The sequence below is a fragment of the Heterocephalus glaber genome, unplaced genomic scaffold (assembly GCF_053883595.1).
Source record: "Heterocephalus glaber isolate CG9 unplaced genomic scaffold, H.glaber_assembly_v1.0 deba00001688, whole genome shotgun sequence".
Taxonomy (NCBI): domain Eukaryota; kingdom Metazoa; phylum Chordata; class Mammalia; order Rodentia; family Bathyergidae; genus Heterocephalus; species Heterocephalus glaber.
Window position 1 is genome coordinate 1,737,554 of NW_028258413.1, and position 25,293 is coordinate 1,762,846.

A 25,293-nucleotide genomic window follows, 5' to 3' on the forward strand; every position below is an offset into this window, starting at 1 on the left:
TAGAGAAGGAGGCTCCTTGTTCAGCACCTTCTCCCTGCCCTGAGCGCTCCTAGGTTCTGGCTCAGTCTGCACACGTGCTGGGTGCCATCCCATTTCACTTGTTAGGAACCCATCACACCCACACATTCCACGCTGAAGTTTCTCCAGACACACGTGGCTGCACAGCAGCACAGACAGGTGTGGGAACCTCCGGGCCGCTGGCAGGCAGTCCCCTTGCTTTCAGGAGCACGATGTGGATGGCTGGTCTTCCTCTCCCTCCTCATAGTGTGGCCCTAAGCTGACGGCTTCTGTGGTATCTGGCTTTCTACATGTGACAAGGGAATCAAGTTCAGAAACTCATTTTGTTATAAAATTTTGTTTTATAGTTTCATTAAATAAAGTCAATTGGACCTCAAAGAGATCCCAATAGTATTCATAGTTTAGCTTTTCTTTTGAAAGGAAATTCAGAGCAGACAGTTCTCCATCAATTTCAACAGGAAGGTTTATCCCCATAAACTAGTATGGGCTTCATAGCTGCTAAAATGTTAGGCCAAGGTTTTATTGTACTGGAACTCTGCTTCATGAGATGATCGTATCATCTTTGGTCTACTACAAAGTTAGAAGTAATTTTTCCAGGATGGAAAAGGTAGCAACAATAAAACTGTAGTATCAAAACCAAAATAAAAAGGAAAGAAAATGCTAAACATTGGGGAATGTGGGGGAGCTGGAGCTCTTAGGCATTGCAGATGGGACCATAAATTGCTATAAGCACTTCGGGAAACTGTACAGTGGTTTTGAACATGTTTATCTTGTGATGCACAAATTCTTCTATATATTATATATTAGAAATATATATATTTACATTTGTTTATCAAAATGCAGGCTCACAATGCTAATAAGAATACTATTTCAACATCCCAAATAGGACAGAAGGTGGCCCAAAAGCCCTTTCCTCTGGGCTGGGAGCAGCGGGAGGGATGGTGACCAGGAAGCCCCTTCCTCTGGACCAGGAGCAGTGGGATGGTGGCTCAGAAGCCCCTCCCTCTGGGCCAGGAGCAGTAGGAGGGATGGTGACCCGGAAGTCCCTTCCTCTGGGCCAGGAACAGCGGGACTCAGTACCTTGGTCTGGCGGCCTGGTATCCTCTGCGTCTTTGTAGTGTGGAAGCAAGTGGCTGCCTATCTGCAGTGGGGTGATTTGGCGTCTTCTGCAAGACTCAGGACCCTGGCAGGGCGTGCAAAGATCTGCCTGTCTGCAGTGGGCTGATATGCTGGTTTTTAACTTGTACCTTTTTCATAAAAATTCAAATTTTGTATGGTATGTATGCAGAGAGAACTTTCAGAAGATTTTTCAGCTTGTAACTCGGCAGCAGTGGGAGGTTTGCTTTGGGCTTAATCTGGGCCAGGAGAAGCTCTGCTCCTCCTGCATCGTGATTTCAGCTCTAATAAAATGATTTTCTCCTCCCTCACAAGTCTTGCTGCTCAAATGGAGTCCTTTTCTATTACACTAGGATGGAAGTGGTCGCTTTACCTTGATACTCTCTTTTCCATGAATCCTTTCAGTTTCCCCATTCTAATTTTTGTAGAGCCATAAATTATCCTATGAACTAATACCAATGCCTTGTTTCCTTTTCCTAGCTCAGTTTAGTGAGATTGTGTTTAGAAAGTTTTATACAATGGATATTACCAAATGAGCATCCTTAGTACCAAGTCATTTTGTCTTTCATAGCAGTAGTTTCTGGTCATACCAAACTTATTTTCTGATTTCTCTAGATTTTGAAGTTCTTATAAACAAAATTCGGGACAAGCCTCATGTGAGGACTCTGTCTTATCATTGTGTATTGAAATACAGATATTTCTTAATAGTGCCTCTTCGGGTTACTGCCGAGAAAGATGGTTGTCATCTATCATAGCACAAAAGTCCTTGCTGTTAAAATGGAAATTCTGCTTTCTTCCAAGACTTGGGCCAGAAGCACCAAAAAAGCAGTAACACTCTGGCTGCTACGCCATCCCGAAACACCAGGTGACTGACTTCTGAGGCCCAGGTCTGGCTGGATGTGGCCCTCTGTGGACTGCACTGTGGTCAGCAGCGTGGATCTGGCCGTCCACAAAGATGCGTGAGATGCAGGGTCTTGGACAGAGGCTGCAGAGACCATTAGGTCCAGTTCGTGCGATGCTGGAAGGTCTAAGCACCGGCCACAGGGGCAGCTTGCAGCAAGGCTTTGGAGGTGGGCTATCAGTTCTCCAGAGCAAACACCTGGTCAAAACCCAGACCCTCTTGGTGCATTGCCCTTGGATAGGGACCCAGACTGGGACAGCCAGGTCATAGGGTAAATCTATTTTCTTTTAGGGTTGTTTTGTTTTGTGTTGTGTTGTTTTTGAGGAACGTCTGTGTTTTTCTCCATAGTGGCTGTACCTTACTTAACTTCTAGCAAGCCTTTATGAGTTACAGTCACATCAAAGTGCTGTGTGTCTATTGACTCATATCCTCCTAACATCAAACTTATCGGTGGAAATTATCTTTGTCTCTGCTTTACAGATGAAAGTGGGTAGAGAGAGGCTCAGCAGTTCTCCACAGTCATATAGCAAAAGAATGATGCAGGTGCTATCCTGTCACTTATCATTCGATATTGCCTCCAGAATGTTATTTTATGGATAATGTTTTCACTTTAAGAAGAAGAAAACTGTGAGTGGTAGTGCACACCTGTAATCCTTGCACTCTGGGAGGCTGGAGTAGGAGGGTTGCAAGTTGAGCCCAGCCTGAGCAATTTCCCTGTTTCAAAATGAAAACAAATAAGTAAATAAATAAATAGATAAATGAGGGATGAGTATGTAGCTCAATGTACCTAATGAGAAAAAAGGAGGAAGAGAAGGAGGAGGAAGAGGAAGAAGTACAACAATGATAACAACAACAACCACAACTCTAAAAATAGAACAAGCATTTCCAGAAGTAGAAATTGCTTAAAAACTGGCAGTTTATAGAACTTGGAAAGCTTTCAAAAGAGGACTGGAAGCTTTGTATCAGCAGAAGCTGTTGCTGAAGGGATTATAGCAATGGATGATAAATTTACTATGTGGATAATAAGAAAATGGTGGAGGGGCTTCTCTTTGTTATTTTTCTAGTCCTTGAGACACAATACCCAGCATTCACAAATTAAAGGAGGAAAAGCTTATTTGCACTCAGCTTGTAAGGGTTTCAGTTCATAGTTGGCTGGCTCCAAGGCAGGCTGGCATGGTAGAGGGGCATCCCAGAGGAGAAATAGCTCATGGCCAGGCAAGCAGAAAAGCAGAGATAGGGATCAAGGGAGGAGGAGGGGACAGACCCTTCCAGGCCACGCCCCGGGGACCGTCTCCTCCGCCCAGGCTCCACCTCCCAACAGCACAATGAGCTATCAACTCATTAGTGTATCAATGATCCACTGATGAGTGTCAGGCCACCGGGACCCAATCACCTCCCCAAAGCCCCACCTATGAGCACATAGGCTGCGGGGGCAGGGGGCGGGGCGAGTCGAGGTATAAACCATGACAGAGACTGGGAGAGTTCTGCCGGTGGCCAGAAACTGCTGAAGAAATGTGAAGAGAATGCTGGTAACGTCTGGCTTGCGGATAATAGAATGAACCTTGCACTGCTCCATGGGACAAAGTCACGAACTCCAAAAGTACTCTCTAGAGAGTCTGATCTAAGAATCAATCTGGAGCCAGGTGTGGTGGTGCACACCTGTAATCCCAGCATGGGAGAAACTGAGGCAGGAAGATCAACACGAATTGAGGCCAGTCTGTGCTACTGAAGGGAAATCTGTTTCAAAACCAGAAAGGCAAACAAAAAAGAATCAGTCTGATCAGACCCTTGCTATGGCCTGAATGTTTGTGTTTCTACCAAATTCAACTGTTGAAACCCCGAAGGTGATGCTGTGAAGAGACGAAGCTTTTGGGGGGTGATGAGATCATAGAGGTTTCCTGGTCATGCATGGGGTTAATGCCATTAGTTATGAAGAGGCTGCAGGGAGCCCACCGGCCTTTCTTCCCACCAGGAGGGCACGTGAAAGGCGCCATCTACAGGAACTCACCCCTCTTCAACCACCAAGTCAGCTGGAGACTCCACCTTGGGCTTCCAGGGCTCCAGAGCTGTGAGCAACGCTTTTCTGTTGTTTACAAATTATCCAGGTTAGGACAGTTTTTTTTTTATACCATCCTGGACAAACATAGAATGCAAGTGGATCCACTTCAATTTTCATTCTATGTTTTCCAATTTATAGGCTTATCTTTTAAATGTTACTGTGGAATTTTGTTCAGCTTTGTAAAATACCTTTCAAATAAGGTAGATAAACATATAATTAAGCATATATACATATATTTACACAAAATCTAGTTGAAGAAATAACTTGTGAAGTTAAAAAGAAAATAAAGGGATAACTGAAGTAAAGTTATGGAAGATAAACTGAAGAAAAATATTTGTGGGTCATAAAATTGAGCCAGTAATGAGACCCTTAATTAAAAATTCTTCCTAAATTCTTACCATAAAGACTTGCTGCTGGTGAACTGCAAATCTGTCTCTCAGCTTTTTAACGGTTGGTGGGAAAACAGAACTGTGGTCAGTTACACAACTTACAAGGTATATAAGATGAAATCAGAACAGTTGTTAGGAAAAGTAAAATTATTGCTGTTACTAATATCCGACAGAAATTTGTCCCCATGGTTCTTGTAAAACCAGCACCATGTGATATAGTGGCTCATATCATTAACTCAAATTTTAGAGTAGACACAATGACAAGTTTCATAGTATTGTTGGCATGACTGTAAAGCAACAGTTCAGTAAAAGCAATTCTATAGGAGTCAGTACAACACTGTCCAGGCAGGCAGCTGTTTTGTCATGGCATCAAACCCAGGGGTAGATTTTTAAAGTCTGCAATAATGAATGGATTTTTGTCTTTCATGCAATACTTTGTATTGTTCCTTTCTGCAGATATTTAATAGATATTGGGAAACACTGATTATGAAATTATAATTTGGAAAACTCTCAGCATGGATGTTATCTCTGTCTTTTTAAAATATGGACTTACATATTTTAACTAAAAGGTTGTCCTAATAGAGGATTTTCCATCCCTTAAAAAATAAATGAGGTGCTGCCTCCCTCACAAGCGCAAGGTCCCGAGTTGGATCCCCTGGTACCAAATAAATAAATAAATAAATAAATAAATAAATAAATAAATAAAGGATCTGAGAAGAAATCATACCTAAATAAAAGAACAAGTCTTCTCAAATATAAACCTAGCGAACACTCCAAATTCTCAGGAAATGTGTCTAAAAACATATGAAACTGAAGTCACAAATGTTTGTTCTATCTCATGCAATGATACCTGACTTCCAGGTAAAACAATCTGAATAAGGCACTCAAGGAGGGACTAATTTCTGACCTCTTCACATAAATAAGTTCAAATTCTTGAATTTTTTCAATCCAAACTTTGTTAAGAACAAAAATAGTTTTTATTTCTGGGGAAGAAAAAACCTAAAAGAGCACTGATCAGATATGGTATTTAATAGATAATAAATTTGAATATCAAAGGGGTAAAAACATTTCCACAAAATCACACACTTGGAAAGTAACAAAATGAAACCGAAACAAACAAAAGACCCTGTTCTTCCTTTCACACCACTGGCTGACCGTTCCTCAGTCTGTGAACCAGTGGCTGAAAGTCTTCAGATGTCAAAGAAAACCTGAACTCATTTCCGCCTGGTCTCATCCATTACATTCCCATGAAAATTGTGCTTCAAGGAGAGAACTTCAGGATGTCATATTTTCTTCGTTTCTTTCTTTCAAGCCTGTTGTTGTGTCACCTTCAATTAATACCTTCTCATTACCCGCAGTAAACTGCTTACTGCCATCACAATACTGCCTTGGAGAAATACGGTTATCTGAGACAGTGCTTCATTTGCTTAGCAGAAACGGAGTAGAAACCTGACCTTCCACCGGCAGCACCTTATTGCAATGGCACACCAAGTCCTGAGCTGCAAGACTAGAAATTATTTCCTTAGCTGCTCTACTCCGAGTTCTCAAACCTGTGTGAGCTGCTGAGTTGGAGCCACCAAGCCTCGCGCTGTAAGTCCTTCTGCTGTGCTTTGGGCCACTTCGGAACAAAAGCTACCATTTTGCCATCTCTGTCAACTTCACCTATTCGGTCTCCAAAGCTCTGTTTGTTGTTTCATTCTGCTCTATGTCTCCCCTAGGAGCCTCTTCATTTTAATATAAATAGAGCATTTCATCATGCGATGGCAAAGAATCATGGTAGGTGGGACTCTCAGTTTTACTGGACACAATGCATACAGATGGAGTCCAAACGAGGTGAAAAAAATCAAAAAGAAAAGACCAAATTTAGTAAAAGGCATCAATATCACTTATTTAAGAATAATGCAAGCCACATGTTTGTAACTAAACCAAAGATGAAAACTGAGCCAGCAATTGTGTGTCTGCAGTTATTACCAAGACAAGGAAGCAGTGTCTTACAGACCCTGTAGCTCTTATCGAGGGCTTTAAGAATTTGATTATTTTCGTTGTCTACCTGATGAGATATTTGAGGATCCCTAGTGATCGTTCAGTGCACTCGTACTTCCTCCAGTTTATCACAGTCAGAAGCATTTCTGAGAACTGAGAAGCAGGACAGGAGGGGACTCCCCCCTGCCCAGCCAAGCTGACTGGAGCTGGGTAGGGGCAGCCGTAAACAAAGGTGACCAGGGCCGTGCTGTCCCTCCTGGACCTCCTCACACTGGGTGGCCTCCGGGCCAGCTCCTCTCCTCCTGCCGCTCCTTCTCTGCCCTCCTGCCTGTGTCATCCCAGCCACAGCCCCCAGCTCTCCCTAGAGCGATGCCCGCACCCAGTCCCCGAAAGTGCCCTGCTGCTGCCGCTGCCCCACCTCACCCTGGTGCTGAGGGAGGGTCTCCTCCTGACCCTGAGATAACCATGGGCCCAACAGAACCCCACTCTTCATTTCCATGTGTTGAAAACAAACCTAAGACAAAAAATTGTGATTTTTCCATAAAGTTGAGTTCTAGAAGAAGATGAAAGCAAACACTTGGACAGGCAAGATCATCACACTTGGAAGCTTTTCCTGACAGAAACTGTCAGCCCCTGGGAAGGCCACCGGGTGGGCACCGCAGCCTCCCTCACCATGGTCAGCTGGCGGAGTCCCAGTGGGCTCTCTCCATGTCCCCAACTGGGCAGCTGGGCTGTGGCACCACAGTTGGTGTGTGCAAAGCTTGCTACGTCTCCTGGGCTTCCCCACAGCTGTGCCACAAATACTAGCTGCCTTTCAAACTAAACTATGGGGCTGGGGAGGGGGGCGTTGTTATTTTTTACCGTATAATCTCTCTATCATTCAAAACATCGGTAAACCAAGTGTATGATTACCAACCTTTAGCACGTACATGACAAAAATCATTTATGAGTCACTGATATTTTTTGGAGACAGGGTCTTGCTATGTAGTTCAGGTTGGCCTCAAACTTGGATCCTCCTGCCTCAGCTTTCTGAGTGCTGGGATTGCAAGTGTGCACAAACACATCCAGTGAGTCACTAATCTTCTGATTAAAAAAAAAAATCCTGTCTTTTCCTTCAATGATCCCATTTAAATCAAGGGAAAAAAGTAAAATGTATTATATATCCCCCCCTTACTGATATTGTACTTTAAATCACAGGCTGAGAAGTACAGGGAAAAGGACTACGAACTCTGGGGTTTGGTTTTCCTTTCCTGTGTTTAAATAGATATTAACAAAGTCCAAAATGGTAAGACAATGATAGGGCTCTGATTACTATTCATTGAATGCACATATTTTTCCAGTTACTTCATTGATTCCTCGAAGGACACTTTGTGTTATGTGAGCCTTGGGCCATTCAACCAATAACGGAGAAAACTGGAATCTGTAACTTACTCTTCTTCCACTATGCTGTACTTGCTCCTATAAACTGAAAGATGAATCACAATTCTCCATAAGTATTTTTAAATAGATAGAATTAGCTGCAACTTAATTCTAGCATAGAACATCACCAGCTGTTTACTCCTATTGCTGATTTTATAAGCTAATTCCTCTTTTCCATGGAGATCGGACAGATGCCTCTGATCCCAAGCCCCCATGATGTCTGAGTAAGTAGTTTTCTTCTACCCTATCTTAGAGTATGCATGTAAAAATTGGTAAAAACTAATTGGTAATATATTGAGAATCACAGCCAAAACATTTTCTAGCTCCTTTCATCAAGAGGTAGAATGAATTCTCCCAGTCCTCCAATCTACTGGACCAATAAATGTTGGCAGAACTGAGAATCCTACAGCCGTGGCCTCTGCAGCTTTGACTTCTAAGACCACAAGGAGAAAGAGATGTGGGTAAAAGGCAGCATGCAGACCCTAGATTACAAGGAGTGGTCAGAAAACACAGTGAATACTTAACATTTTAAAAGTTCTCTGATGGTGAAAAGTTGCCATTAATCCCTCTAAAACTCTCCTCCTCACTTTGAACTCACTTATTCCAGTTCTTGTCACTTGCTGAAGTAGTTCTGAAGGTCCTCTTTTGAGTCTTTATGAGGTATGATTGAAAACACTGCAATGAATGCTGCTGCTGAGTCCAGCTGGTAAAAATACAACGCTGTCCTCATCTGCCTTATTCAGCGGATCAGGCATCACTCAAGCTCTGGTTCTTCCCCAAAGTCAAAATGTCCTGAAACGCAAATGTTTTGGATTCAGGAAACCCAGGTAGCTAAGACAGTGCAATTAAAGACACTCACAAGAGAGGGCTTCCAGGGGGGCTTTAGAAAGTAGTAAGAGCTTTTGCAAATGGGAAGGGGATCAGGAGACAGGGCAGGGAGCAGAAGGGGATTAAAAAATGAAAATGTGTTATGTACATGTACCAACTCCTCACTGTGAATGGAATCATGTTATATTGCAAGCATGTATTTAGATAGACTATAGATTGATCGATCGATAGATAGATAGATAGATAGATAGAATAAGTGTGTTTGAAGGGAAAGGGAGTCGTTTGAGTGCAATCACTGATAATGTATCTTTTACAGTAATAATTTCTAAAATATTTAAACACACACCATATTTTTCGATCATACCTTGTAAATTAAGATCATTTCAGCTACTTCAGCCACAGGTAAGCTGCCAAATAATTGCTGCCACATGAATTCAAGCAAGACACCCAGAGGATCTGTCCAGCTGAGCCCAGCCTATAGAATTATGAGAAACAGTAAATCACTGTTTCTTTAATAATTTATTGTGTTGAAAGTAGAACCCAGGACCTTGTCCATGCTAGACAAGTGTGCTACCACTGAACCATCTTTTCAGACACTTTAAATCATTCTTATTTTAAATCACCAGTCTTTACAGTCATTTCTTATGCAGCAAACGTTAACTAAAGGAACTTTGGTATATAATAGACACTCAATAAATATATACTCTGGTGTTTTATTTTTCAATTTCTGCTGCAGTACAAATGACATTTCTTTTTTAGTATTTGATCCTATTAGCACACGCTCACAATACATCATGAATGCATGCCTTGCGGGGAGTGGGTGCGTGTACAGAACACATCTTATTCCTTTTCTCACCCCTTCCTCTCCCCTTCTCCCTCCATTGCGGAGTCCCCTTCCCACTTGGCAGAGACCCATCGCCCTGTCTCCTATTGTCTAGCTTTTATTTTGCTCTTGAATTTATTTATATTTTGGGTTTCTCAGATAAGAGAAACCATACAATTATTAAGCTTGTGTATCTGATTCATTTCAATTAATTCAAAGTCCACCCATTTTCCTACAAGTGGCTCAAGTTTATCCTTTTCATGGCAGAGTAGTACTCCATTGTGTATAAATGCCAAAGTTTTCTTTATTCATTCATTTGTTGATGGACATATAAGTCACTTCTAAGATTAAGCTGTTGTGCTGCTATAAACATGAGTATGGATGTATCACTATAATATGATGTCTTTAACCCTTTCCGGGAGATATCTAGAAGGGGAATAGCTAGGTTGAATGGAATTTCTATTTTACATCTTTAAGGAATCCATGTACTGATTTCCATAGTGATTGTACTAGTTTACCTTCCCACCAGCAAGTGGAAGGGCTCCTTTTCCCCTGAAGCCTCACCAGTACTTGTTATTATTTGATACCTTTAGGATATCATTTTTTCTGGAGTGAGATGAAATCTCAGAGTTCTTTTAATTTGCATTCCTCCAATGCCGAGCATTTCTTCATGTATTTATTGGCCATTTGAACTTCTCAGAAGTGTCTACCCATTTCACTCACATGCCAATTTTTTGGTTGGGTCTTTAATTTAGGGGTTGCAATTGCTTTTTTAGTTCTCTGTGTCTTTCTGGAGTTAATCCTCTGTCCACAGTGTAGTTGGTGTTTTTTTTTCCTTATGCAGAGGGTTGACTCTTCACTCTGTTAATTGTTTGCTGTGCAGAAACTTTGCAATTTGATATAATCTTGTTTGTTGATTGTCGATGGTATGTAATGCACAATTGGGCTTCTGTTTAGAAAGTCCTTGCCTATGCCTACAACTTCAAGAGTTTTCTTATCTTATCTTCCACCAGATTAAGTATTTTGCTTTTACCTTTTAGATCTTTGATCACTTTGATTTTAGTTTAGTACATGGTGAGAGAGATAGGTCTCACTTCAAACCTCCACATGTGGAAAGCCAGTTTGCCCACCACCATTTGCTAAAGAGGCTCTCTTTTCTCCAACATGTTTTTCGGGCTCTTTGTCACATCTCAAGTGACTAAATGTGTCAGGGGCTGTTTCTAAACCCTCTATTCTATGCCACTGGTCCGTGTGTGTGTGTGTACCAGGACATTGCTGTTTTTATCATGTAGCTTTGTAATATTACTTGAAAACTGGCGTCTTGTTACCCAGGACTGCTCATGCTATTCTGGGTCTCTTCTGGTTCCATATGGATTTTAGGATTGTTTTCTCTTGCACTGTGAGAAATATTGTTGGTGTTTTGATTGAGATTGCATTAAATCTTTATATCAGGTTTTGGAGAATGATCATTTTGACAATGTTAGTTCTGTCTATTCAGGAACAGGAAATGTTTTTTCATTTTAGAATGTCTTTTAAAATTTCCTTTCTCAGAGGACTGTATTTTTCATTTTAGAAATCTTCCGCTTTTTTGGTTATGTTAATTCCTATATATTTAAAAATTTGGGTTATTGAGAATTTTATTGTTTTCATTATTTCTGGGTTGGTTCATTATTGGTGTACAAGATTGCTATTGATTTTTGTGTGTTGATTGATGCTATTGTTTTGCAATCCATTACATTGCTGAATTTGATTACTTCTAGGTGTGTTTTTGATGGAATTTTGAGGGTCTTCTATGTAAAGTATCTTAAACAAAAAAGGAAAACTTGAGAAGTCTACACCAGAAAAGTATACAATGACAGAAATAAGTCAATACTTTTCAGTAATAACTCTCAAAGTAGATGGTCACAACATACCAATTAAAAGACACAAATTGGCAGCCTGAAGCCAAAACAAACCAAAAAAAACCAGAATCCAAACATCTGTTTCATTCAAAAACCTCACCTAATCCAAATAGAAATTCATAGACTAAAAAAACCAAAGGATGGACAACAATATCCATGCACCAGAATCCAAAAGCAAGCAAGGGTAACAATGTTATTCTCAAACCAAGTAAATTTCAAATTAGAACTGATCAGAAGTGTCGAAGAAGGTTACTGCATATTAGTTAAGGGAGCAATTCAGCAGGAAGAGACACCAATTGGAAATACATACGCACCAAATACTGGGGCACATAACTTCATAAGACAGATGCTTCTGGACATAAAAGACCAAATAAGCACCAACATAATTACAGTGAGGGACCTCAATACCCCACTTTCACAGAAATGCAGATCAACCAAACAAAAAACTAACAAACAAACATCAGAGAGGAACCATGTCTTGAAACCAATGGACTTAGTAGATATCTACAGGATATTTTACCATCCTACTACAGAATATACATTCTTTTCAGCAGCACAGAGAACTTTCACCAAAATATAGCACATGCTAGTCCATAAAGCCTGCTTACATAAATACAAAAAAGCCAAATCATCCTACCTATCCTATCAGATTAAAGCACACTGAAAGTAGAAATCAAGTGCAAAAGAAAACACAGAAATTTTGCTAACAACTGTAAATAAATAACCTAGTCCTGAACACTCACTGGGTCGCAGAGGAAATCAAGGAAGAAATTAAACAATTCTTAGACTCAAACAATAATGTCAATGTAACACACCAGAACCTAAGAGAATAATTTATTCCTATGAATGATTAAATTAGAAAAACAGAGCAAGCTTGAATAAACAACTTAATAATATGCCTCAAGAACATGGAAGAACAAGAACGTTCCAAACCCACATGTAGTACAAGAAAGGAAATCATAAACATCAGAGCAGAAATTGATGAAATTGAAACTAAAAAATATACAAAGATTTAATGAATTAAACAGCTAGTTTTTAAAAGAATAAATAAAATTATCAAACCCTTAGCCAAACTTACCAAAAGAGGAAAAGAAAAGACCTACATCAATGCAATTAGAAATGAAGAAGTAAAAATCACAACAGACACCACTGAAATCCAAAAGTTCACTAGCAACCATGATGAAAAGCTGTGTCCTAACAAATTGTAGAACCTTGAAGGAATGGACAAATTTCTAGACACATATGAGTGAAGAAAATTGAATCAAGAAGACATAAAAATGGTGAACAGGACCAGGGATTCAGCTCAGCGGAACAGCACCTGCCTGGCAAGTATGAGGTGTTGAGTTACATCTCTGGTACCAAAAAAAAAAAAAAATGGCTAACAAATAACGAGAAATGAAATTGAGGCAGTAATAAAAAAACCTGCCAACTAAGAAAAACCTGGGACCTGATTAATTCACTGCTGAATTCTATAAGACCTTCAGGGAAGACATAACACACTCCTGAAACGCTTTAATGAAATTGAAAGAGGAGTACAATACTTCCAAACACATTGCTAGAAGCTACCACTACCCTGATTCTAAGACTAGACAAGAACCCAAATTCAAAGGAAAACCACAAGCCAATCTCTTTAATGAATTCAGATGTAAAAATCCTCCACAAGATACTGGCAAACAAAAGTGCAATGAATCATTAAAACTACCGTATACCATAACCAGGTAGGCTTTTTCTCAGGGATGTAAGGATGGTTCAATATATGCAAATTGATAAATGTAATACACCACATAAATAGAAGCAAGAACAAAAATCACATGATCATCACAAAAGATGTAGGGAAATCCTTCAACAAAATGTAGCATATATTCATAATAGAAACCTTGCAAAAAAATAAGTATAGAAGGACCCCATCTCAGTCTGATAAAAGCCATTTAGGGCAAACCCATTGCTAACATAGTAATAAATGGGAAAACTGAAAGCTTTTTTCTTTTAAATCAGGAACAAGACAAAGATATCCACTGTCATCACTCCTGTTCAATTTAGTACTTGAAACATTAGCCAGAGCAACCAGGCAAGACAAAAAAATAAAAAAGGACACATACAGGGAAGAAAGAAGTCATATAATCACTATTTGCAGATAAATGATACTTCTTAATTTAAAATAGTATAAATGTTTTTTCTGGCATATAGAATTCCATCAGAAGAAATTTGCAAATGTAGTTTGTATTTGAATATACTAAAGAGCTTTAACAGTAAGTCTTTCCATATAATGTAAATGTGAATTTATAACATGAACATATGTAGGCTGTACCATGTAGAACCATCTTGCTATAGGAAATAGGGGGAAAACGTGCCCAATAAGAAAAAACAAGGATAAAAAAGGTAAAGAATTCAGCATTAGAGCAATTTTTTTGGCAAATTGAAAGTTTACACATGGAAATATGTAATTTGGACAAAATACAAATATTGGGTTTGTCATAAGACAAAGTGATTTGTCATATTTATTTTTTTGAAATATGAAAATACATGTACTGTATATCCCACTAGCCACTCCCTAAAGATAGTTTCCAAAGAAAAAGGAGGAAGAAGAAAGGAAAAGGGGGGGAGGGAAGAGCAAGGAAGAGTTTTGATTTCAGTTAGAAAATACCGTATTTACCTTCTTATTGAAAATTCATAAATGAAACAATAAATCCTAAGAATTCTTTCACTAGAGAAACTTATTTAACTTTATGAGAGTGTGTGTATATGCATGTACAGCCCACTGTGATATAAAAAGTATTAATTATGATTAATGAAAATTTTCTATCTTTCTGCTTTTTTAGTGAATGATACAAAATTATGAGCCGAAGTCACCACATTTTTTCAAGAAAATAACATTTTATTATTATATAGTAATTTAGATATCTACAGTTTATATAATAAATTAAATATATAATTTTCATTTTCTCAGTAATAAAAATTAACTAGTAATTTTGAATAAACTTTCCACTATTATGCTGTGACATAATACTTTGATTATTAACTTTGATTTTAGTAACTTGACTGTTGCATGTTTAAAATGTAACATCCATCTGGATCTCACTATTTTACAAATTTTTAACTTTTCTGAAAGTGACTTATAGTGCTTTCTAAATTACACTTAACAGTAAATCTAATATTATTAATACCTGTCATCTCTTATTCAGTTATCACTAATATTATTAGCCCTCTATTACTTAGCATTTACTTAGGATGAGGCAGATGTTCTCCTAAGCAATTTAAATGGATTGTTTAACACTCAACACTGTTTTCTGTGGCTAAGGCCACTAAAACCCCATTCTACTGTTTGAGGAAATTGAGGCAAAGATCACTATTTGAGAGGGATGAAGGTGAGATTCAAGCCTAGATATTTGCCATTGGACATTATGTGAACACTAGAATCTTTGAGTAGGCGCCAACTAACATCCTCATTTTAAAGATTTCATTGTAATTAAAGAAAACTAAGCCTTAAAACTGTGATAATCGAGACTCAGACTTCTCTAGCGTTTGTGTCTTTGATCTCATCATTCAAACAGATCACGATAAATGGAATAGCATATTCTCAGGCTCCACAGAGACGTTATGCTAGTCTGTGGATTTATTAACATGTCTTATTTTCATCAAGTGCAAAGTGCTCTGACAACACAGTTCCCACCTCTCATTAGCATGCTGTCTCCCCACAGGTCAGGGTGGACAGAGACCCAAGCCCATGGGGTGCATGAAGCGTGGCTCCAGATCCCTGGGTAGCACTGCCATGGGAGAGGCAGCGCCAGCGCCAACACATGTTGCAGGCTTTTACAAGTGGAAAGTGGAGAATTAGGCATAGAATTTATAATTAGAAAAATTGAAAAGAATACTTTGAAAGTATTACATTAGCTATTGTAAGATAAAAAGGAGATTTGTATTTTAATAAAAAGAAATACAAATACTGTTTAATGGAAGAGGATTCAACTTCAGTGGTAATGAACGAAATTCAGATTAAAGCTACTATACTAAGATACTATTTTCATTGATCAGATTGGCAAAAAAACCCCTAAATGTTGGAGATTTTCATGCATTGTTCAGACATTTCGAGGGTGAGTATGAAATGGAAAAATAATTCCATGGAGATCAATTGGAAAATATTTATCCAAATAATAATCACATTTGTTATTTAGTTCAACTATCTGATTTCAGAAAATGTGTTGACAAATATACCTGAGTTCAAAAATATATATATGATTTATTCATTAAAGCATTACATCTTGTGGCTAAATATTAGAAACAATTTAAGTAGCCTTACTATAAAAATCTCGTGAATAAATGACCACACATCTAAGAATGTATTAGTTTTAAAAAGAAAAGTAAGCCATTCATTAACCACTGAGATGGAAAGATCACTATATATATATATATATATATATATACACACATATATATATGTATATATATACACACATATATATATGTGTATATATATATATGCATGTATTTCTGTTTTTATTTTTTTTGAGACAGGGTTGCTCTATGTTGTCTAGGCTGGCCTTGAACTTGCAGCAATCCTCTTGCCTCAGCCACTCTAGTCCTGGGATTACAGGCACGCACCAAAATGAAGGAAATACTAAGAAACGAATATGTTCAAAAGGAAGTTGCAGTATTTTACTAAGTTCAGCTTATTATTTTTCACATAATACGTTTTCTCCAGATACAAGCACAGAAGATGACCTCTTGATTAAACAACTAGATTTGCATAGATCTTTTATTCTAGGAATCATGAGTATACAGCATTCCAAGCCCTTGATAATCACCATATCTGATTACAGATGCTTTAAGTATTTGACCATATAAATTTAGAAGCTACACTTCTAAGTTGTCAATAGATCAATTTTTCGTCGTTTCCTTTTTCCAATGTGGTGTAAATTGGACTGGCAGAGGAGAATCTCTTCTCACATATTCTTGTCACCAAGATCTTCCTTGTATAAATTATCAGCATAATCTTCAACTTATAATAGTTTGAACATAAATGTGTTTCATCCAGACTAGAAGTGAAATGTTAAGTAATTTCTTTTTTTACTTTAAGGATTTAGCAGCTCCAAAGAAAGACTATTTGGCATCCTATCATATTATTATTAGACATCCTATCATTATTATTATTATCATGGGTATATGCCTCTTTCAAAATTGTTTTTACTATTGTGGGAGTCTCATGAATTCTGGAAATAAAATAGTACATGCCGTGCCAAAATCAGAATGAAGAATCCCAAATATAAACCAAGTGAACAGCTTAAATGTCACATCAGGGCTTCCACTTTCTATCACGATAGTTAACTTAAAGATAATATTCTGGAGGCAAACCAACGATGATATCAACTCATTCTGTTGTTATATTTGCAGTATGTGATTAGGATGTCCTTGGAATTATCTCTCTTTTGATCATTCTTCCTTATTGTACTTTATTTTGAAAACTATAGTTAGCATATGCATCTGACTCAGAATTTCATTTTGGTAATGAGTATGGTCTTTTGTTTCATGAGGCTTTGATAATGTCATTGTAGCCAGAATACAATACTACAGATGGAACATTGTCCAGTGTCTTCACTAACTAGACACCTACAACTCATATGTTAAAATGTTAGGTTAAAACATCATACTTCTATCTCAATTGTAAGGAATGCCAAATTATAATTAGTAATTCCCAGAAGCAATTGTATTGGGGATCATTAATTCCAGAATATTTCTAGATATGTTCATGATGTTTTCCTCTGTGAGAAACAATGTGAGAATGCCCTTACAGGTCTGCACTTAGCGAAAGGCATGAGGACCAGAAACAAACCCTGTGAAAACACAAGTAGATTAATCTACGTAGTCACTTTGCCTTCTTTTGCCCCACTTAGTGGATGTCGTTTTGGTCAGTCTTGGAACCAGAATTATATTAGCTACCAGAAAATCTATGATAAATATGAAATTCCCCGGGTTTCCTGCTCTCTGTAGTGACAGCTGGTGAAAGAATATGCTGTTTAATGGTCCAAATCTAGTGGAATTTCTACCAAAATTATTTTGTCAAGCTCATTAGAACTATACAATTGTAAATTTTTGTACTGTGGTGGACAGATTTTATTTAAAGCAGTGCATGGTTCTGGGTAAGTAGCCAAAATGTTAACTAATGGTAGAGTTAATCTCTCGGAATCAGAGTGTTGACTTCAACGGCAAAGCAATGAAGAGAGCAGTCAGGAGAAGCTGGAAGTAAGAAGGAGGAACGTAGATGTGCCTGCTGTTGAAAATCATGCTCTTGATAACACTCAGCCGCTTGTAAGGAGTGTAAGGCAGGAGGTAGAGGTAGAGAAATAAGTGATAGGTGGCCGAGATCAAGAAGGTCCTGGGAGGCAAGAGTTGCTTCAATAACATGGAGATGAAGACAACTAGCAGACTCTCTAGAAGCAGAAATTTCGCAGGAATTACTTTTCATTTGATCCATTCAGTAAGTGTTTTGCAAGCACCCACTATGTCACAAGAAATGCTGCACATGGACTCTGCCGATCTGTGGAGGCTGAAACTGTGGCTAGAACACTAGGTGAGTGAAACCACGGTGACGATCCTCTGCGGACTGCCCAGGAACGCAGCCAAGAGGGCTGAGGAGGCCAAAGGGGCAGCTCCAGTTAGGGCGCTGTGGGAATCCGTATGGTCACTGTTGCTGGTTAGGGCTTTAGGAGCAGCTGAAGGGACCAGAAACTTTCCTAAAGTGACTATTTAATCAACCAACTTCAAGGTTCAAGGGCTCCTGAAACATGGGAGGACAAGGCAGGGAGAGAAAAGGAATAACAGTAGGTGCTAGTCACGGGAATAGAACCCAGTTACCAAGCCAAAGGATCAGGGCGGGTCCGCAGTATGTGCGGCTCTAGTGTTCATTCTCAGAAGCTGAAGTGGAGCCATGCAAAATGAAATTCCCATCTGTTGGGGGCAACTGCCCTTATGATGTTTTTCTTTAAAGGAGCAAAAACTGTGGCTGGCTCGTGATGAATAACTTTGCTACAATCTCCGTAAAAAGGAATCTCTGGGCCTAGAAGTCACATATGATGTGTGCAGCACCAGGCACATGTGACGCCAGGTCATGTTGTCATGAATGTTCATTTTTAAAATTTATTGACATATGTCTCAGAAGCATAGTAACTATATTAATATCAAGGAACCGGAACATACGCATATCACTTTTGGAAGTATTGAGACAATACCAATAACAGAAATGAGCATGTTCAAATTTACCAATACCATGGAGACAAAAATATTTGTATGATATCATTGGATCCAGGGGATCTTCAGCAACAAGATGAACGGACTGGAAACTGTGTCTGGAAAACTAGATGCCCAAGTCTACTATAAACAAATGGACTCAATCTAGCAAGAAAGTTTATCTAATATTGAACCCTACACGGCGAGGCAAAACAAAGAAAAAGATAGATACTGCAGATACTTTACTAATCAGTAACACAGGAAAAACGCATTGTTGATTTATTCTATTAGCTGACAAATAATCACCAACCATATAATGATCCAGTCACTTAGGTGGTAGCTGATAATGAGCTGATAAGAGATGACACAGTCTTAGGAAAAAATGGGAGCTCTGAGTTGCAAAGTATGCATGGCGAAGTTAATTTTGGAGAAAAGCACAGACATGCCTATGACTGGTAAAGGAGGCAAGGAAGAGGGATAAATAATACAATAATAACAGAAAAATAAAGAAGATAAATATGACATTTCAGGAATCAAGAGTGCAGTAGGAAGGCACTGGATTCAGAAACACCAGATTTTAGATCCCAATCATCTGGTTCATCATTAAACTCTAAAGGCAAAGCCAGACACAGTGTTGCACAGCTGTAATCTTCCCCTTCAGAGGCTGAGGCAGGAGGATCACAAGTTAAGGGCAGCCTGCACAACTTACTGAGAGCCTGCTTCAAAATAATAAGAAAGAACTAATAAATAAATAAATAAATAGACCCAGGAGTACAGTACACTTGCCTAGCATGTATGAGGACCTAGGTTGAATCCATAGTAGTGCACACACACAAAAAAGAATTCAATAAATTGGTTCAAGCATTGCATTAACTTATATAATTTGAAAGTTGTAACAGATTGTATCGTATCATCCATAAGTAACTTCTTTTGCAAGAACAGAAACTTTTAAAATACTAAACATATATATCTTAAATGAATATGGAAGCAGCAAAAATCTCAAGACCAAAAAAATCCACTATCAAATATAGTTTCTAATTGCTGTAACTGGCCCTACACTTCCAGTTTTATTCATGTCACTTTTAAGCTCCTGATAGTACTAACCCCTGGAATAGGACACAAAAGTCCAAATCTGAGAAGAATGGCAAATTCCCCTCAATTAACTGTGCTTTCTAGGCTGGACCTACACAGAAAACAAATGCAAGAAGTCGGGAGCAATGCTACATAATTTTAGGGAAAAACCATTTGATTAGGCCTAGTTCTCCTGCCTACAGCCCAGCTGTGGCATTTCAAAACATAATTCCATTTTGGCCTCCGGTCACAACTGAGACCTCAATGATCCGATGATGCTGTGATTCTCCAGGAACAGATTACACCAGCTGAAGACATCCTGGGAGGGACCAAATCTTCATCTACTCAGTTCCTCATTGTTCTTGGATTTCGACCGCCCCCCAGTCATTCCTTACACTTTGCTTATCCTGATGTACTGAACTCTCTGCAAGTCATTTGTTACATCTGTTTCTCCTGATGTACTAAATAAAAGGTGCGGTAAGCTGGGGGCTGTCGTCTTTGCCACCCAGCACAGCACTGATCAGGCCCAAAGCTCAGCTTCTTCTCAAAGTCTCATTTTTCTACCTTTCCTGTATAATAAGTTAATTTGCCTTGTGCTGCCGTGGCTCACAGGAGACTATGACTCACTGCAGAGGTTCTAGTAACATCCCCTTTCCCTGTTCCCTACACAGGTATATTTCCAAAATCAAGCTGAAAGAATAACCTTAAAAGTGGGTAGCCACACAGTCCAACAGACAGCCACCGAGGGGGGTGAGAATAGCACATTTTGTCTGACTGCAGTTCGTTGTCTATGTGACCTAAACAAGGCACTGACCCACCCAAGCAAGCTGTCTAGAACAGCTCCTACCTAGCACATGGCAGACACTCGGTAACTGGCTTGGTGGAATGAATGGACAATCATAACCCTAGGATACCAATTTCCTCAACTCTGAGTGAGTTGGGTTAGATGACAGTGAATACAGCCGGTGGCCCGTGTCTCCAGCATCCTTCTCCCAGCTGTGAGTTACACAGACACTCCCAGGCCAGGTGCTACAACTCAGGGCACCAAAGCCAGACACAGGCAAACTCAATTCTTTGAAGTGTGTTCTCCAAGGGGAACACAATGAAAAGTAAGCCACATTCTGCAACTGTACCTCACAACGTATTTGCTTCATGCATTTGCTAAGTAGCGAAGACTGCTTCTCCCTGCTTGGTACATAGATATGAGGACATTCATAAGGTTCAGCAGCACTGCTTTGACATATAGAAACAGACCAAAACGTTCCCTGTAAACCATGAGCAAAAGCTAAGTGTGCATGTGCTTTGATTTTCCCTCCTTTTATTTAGATAGTTCATGCATCAACCTGGCTTTCATTCCCTCTTCTTTGAGATCATAATATTTATATTTATTGAAGTATTTTTTGCTGAGGGTGAAAACACATTAGCATAAGTTATGTGCCCTATTTAATGAAACCTACCAAAAACAGGAAGCCCTTGAATCCTGTGTGATTCACTTCAAAAGCGTAGGCCAAACGTCACGTCCCTAAAGGGTGTCTCCCCCCGATTCTTTCCTTAGCTCCTTGAGCATCTTGGCCTTCTGTTAAAACTGTGGCATTGGGTGTCACTGAAGGCACTTTTGAGTGGTCTTCATCTTGACTCCTTCCTTCCCTCACTCCCACCCCATCCACATCTCCTCCAACTTCTCTCCGTCACTTCTCCCTGTCATTCTTCCTTCCAGATTTGAAGACTGCACAGTTCCAGGTTCTGACCACATGGGCCACATCCTGAATCCACCCTTTGGTGAATGTGTGACCTTCAGCAGTTACTTAAACTGTCTGCATATGGCTTTCTACTTTGATAAGTTAGTGACAATATTAAGTAATGGTGACTAATCCAAAAGTTTGTTTTGAAGATTTAATGAGTTAATATTTCAACATTTTAAATGAGCCCTAATTTATACCAACTTCAGACAGGTGTCTAATGTTGTTATTTCACAATCATCTAGTTGACTTCCAGGTGTCTTATTCTGATCAAGATAGGACAAGGCTCGTGTCTCAGGTACTCTGGCTACTCTTGACCCACCTGTTACCTGTCCTTGAAGTCATAGCCTCACGAAGAGAGACAGGATCAAGCAGCCACACCCCCACCTCATCCCCCACACCCTGTCCTGCTCACCTGCTCATGCAGGGAGAACTATCCTTTACATCTGCCTTCAAGGAAACAGCCGAGTATCCATTTGCTGTCCGTGTTCTCTATCACCTGTGGTAAAATATCACAATATTTCAGCTGTTAACTGAAGCCCTCTGGAGTCCTGAGTTATTTTCATAGTCAATTTGAAGTGACATGTGATAGTCCAGATTCCTGGAAGCCGTGAGTCAGGAATTCTGTCTCTAGCTAGGGTTATCACTTCCAACATGTGCTACCATGTGATATCTGTGGATCATGTGATATCTAAAATGAGTACTTGAAGCACTGAACTTTTGTCATGGTAGGAACTCTTTATGCAAAATAAAAGCAACACTTTACTCTCTCATAATTTCCCCCCAGCACCACATGCGTTGATAAAAAGCAATCATTTTAATGTTTTTTAGGATGCTTTCAGCAACCCCAAGAGTATTTGAAATAACCAAATAGTAGGATAAATAAGTTTAGCAGTCTTAATAAGATTATTTATAGAATGCTGGTCATGAGTGAGAAAATGAGGAAAATCGATTGGTAGGGAGAAAGTCTGTCTACTTCTAAAGTGGCTCCCATTTCTTTCAGAGCCTAAGAAGCATCAGGAAGCCAGCACAGAGTGCAAGCTCTGAGAACGCAGCCCAATTCTTTTAAGTGATGGGAGCAGTGAGCTCCTAAAATGGGGCTAATTAGCTGTTTGATGTCCTTGACAGAGAAAAGTGTACGCAAGCAGAGAGAAAAGACTGCAAACACAGATATCCCTGATTGCATTATTGTCCAAAACTTTAATTAATTTCTTGAGGACTATCTTTTCCATAATTTAAAATGGTTTAAAAGATGTACAGCTAACAGGTTCAAAGTGTTTCTTTAGCTAATCACTTGCACTGCAGGAGGCTGAAATTATAGCGCACATTTTACACACTCTTCAAGCCGTCCAAGAATCACTTTTACAGGCTCTGGCTTTCATTCTTTTTCTGTCTGCATAATATGTTGAGGAATGTGTGACTTGACTCCACAGATATGTTGTTCGATGCCCAAATAGCCACTGCTTGATCTTCAGGACACAGGACGTATGATTACCTTTTGGAATGAAAATCTTCTCTTGGTTTATTCAGGTCAAGAGAGATAAAAATCAAATACTGCTTATGGGCTGGGTTAAGAAATAAACCTTTCTGTAGTTTTAAATAAAATTTAGCATATCATCTAGGATTATACATCCCTGTAAAATACAACTCATAAAGAAAGTTTGAATACCAATATAGGGCAATTTTAAAAAAATTATAATGATGGTTTGCACACACAGTAGCCATAAAAACATAAACATGCAATTAATTATGAAAGTTGCTTCCATTTATTTTAACTATTCAAATATAAATTTTAAGTGTTGTTAACTTTATTTTCTCAGTAAATTTCTTTGTGAAGTTAGATTAGAAAGTCATTATTTCAAATCATTCTATGTTCAGGCAAATAGTAAACTTAAGGGTCATTAATTTTCCAATATATCTAAGAAATAATCACCTGAGAAGAGCCAGAATAACAGCTTGATTCATAGAAGCTATGGGTCATCTTACACAGCTATGTAAATTTAATGTAAGTTTAATTAGTAATCAAGAAATTTTATTGAAAGATTTTTGCCAGAGGCAGCCAAGGCAATTGTCAAAGCCATAGCTGGCTACATTCTATGGGTATGCCGATCCCTACCATATCTCAGCACCCGTGGAAAATGCATGCCTCATTTTAATAGATGTTTTTCGAGGACTTACTGGGTGTTCTAGTTACTGTGGATACAGCACACAAGTAACCACACCAAACTTCCTTCCTGGAACTTCCACATTCGTTCGGGGTGGGGAATCAAATCAACAGTATAAATAAGTTGCTTCCATATTGCATTAGAAGGTGACCCGTTCCGGGAGAGAAGTGTGCCAGGCAGTAGTGGGAGGGCCCAGTATTACTGCGGGACAGCGGGAAGCCCTCCGGTGGGGAGTGGCATTGGAGGCTGACTCTGGTGTCGGCTGCCATCACCCTCAGGCTGTGAGGGTAGAGCCCGCGAACCACGCGGGAGGCAGTGTTACAGTGAGCCGGGGCCCCAAGCTCCCCTGCGCCCTGGAGCAGGACCCCCACTGCCGCCTCTGCCCGGCTGCATGAATCATCCCGGCCCACGCAGCCTCCTTTCCCAAGCAGGCTCAACCCTCTCATTTAAGAATATGTCCCCCTTTGGTGTCTGTAAATGCCAGGGAAGAGGCGAAGTGAGTTGAGACAGAGTAAGGGTTCGGTAGACTCACAAGAAGAGGAGGCTGCGCTACGCTGTTGCCAGGGCCGGGAGAAGAGCTGGAGTCCGGGCCCAGGGCCGCCGGTCTTTCCGGAGGGCTAGGGACTGGGCAGTCGGAGGCCAGGGCGCCCCGAGTCCCTCCCGCTGCTGTCCCCGAGTGCCGTGCGTGCTGCTGACAGCTCACACCGGAGGGGAGGAGCAGCCGCGAGCACCGATCCCCTCTGCGCCGGCCCGAGTCAGCAGCACAGCATTTCAAACATGGCCTTGGTGCTTACAGTCAAGCCATAATTTTACTGGAAAGGAGGCCCTTGACCACTTTCAGGGGACAGTCTAGTGATCAAACAGAGCGATTCTCGCTTAGAAAGTGGTGTATTTCAGGGTCTCCTAAGCGCTGACACAAACAGGTTTTTTTAAGGGGCCCGCTTGAGACACACAGAGACAGGAGGCAATGCTAAAAAGGAGGGAGGGCTGCACGTGCCTTCTAGAAGGCTACCTTCGGAAGCAAAGTGGGGAAGGTAGTAAGAAGCTAGTTAGTTGCGTTGAGACCTAGAGAGGCACGATCGCACAACTTCAGGCACAAGTGAGAGACTTAAACATCCACAGATCAACCCATGCATGTGTCCATAAGAGAGGGGACATTGAAAATAAATTTTGGAGAGAAAGACGTAACAGTAAGAAATCCTGCTAGCATTCAACCTCTCAATAGTGAGAGGCCGAGTACATTAAAGCAGCAATTTATTTACTGGCAATTGATATCTGGAAGACTAGTGACAGCCTTGTTGCCAGGAGAGCATGGTTAAGGTCTCAGCCTGCGACTTTAAAAACTTCACTGGGGGAAAAATTACAGTGGAGCCAGCAGCAGTGGGGCATGGCCTAAGGCACAAATGCCGATAACTAAGTCCCAGGGAGCACTGATTTGTGGCTGCTGATCACATGCTCGCAGAGCCCCTGCTATTGAGGAGCTGTGGTTCATCAGGGTGGAGATCTATCCTGGCTAACAAGAAAGCGTGAGAGGCTTCGCTCTGCCGGAGCCTGTCTCACGGGACCCGTGCAGCTGTCTTTATCTTCCTACCAATGAACACATCAAAAGCTGCACGATATATTTCCACTTTCAAAACATGCAAAAGCAAACGAGATAAAG

The 25,293-nt window shown here is 40.0% G+C and overlaps 1 long non-coding RNA gene across 1 annotated transcript; it reads right to left on the reverse strand.

Annotated features, from left to right (window-relative positions):
• Positions 1-8,305: 8,305 nt before the first annotated feature.
• On the reverse strand, positions 8,306-23,646 carry LOC110346246 (uncharacterized). The gene is made up of 3 exons (XR_015446437.1): positions 23,585-23,646; positions 21,884-21,967; positions 8,306-8,677 (listed from the first exon to the last, which is right to left on the reverse strand). It is a non-coding gene; the product is annotated as an uncharacterized LOC110346246 (long non-coding RNA).
• Between the last annotated feature and the right edge of the window lie 1,647 nt (positions 23,647-25,293).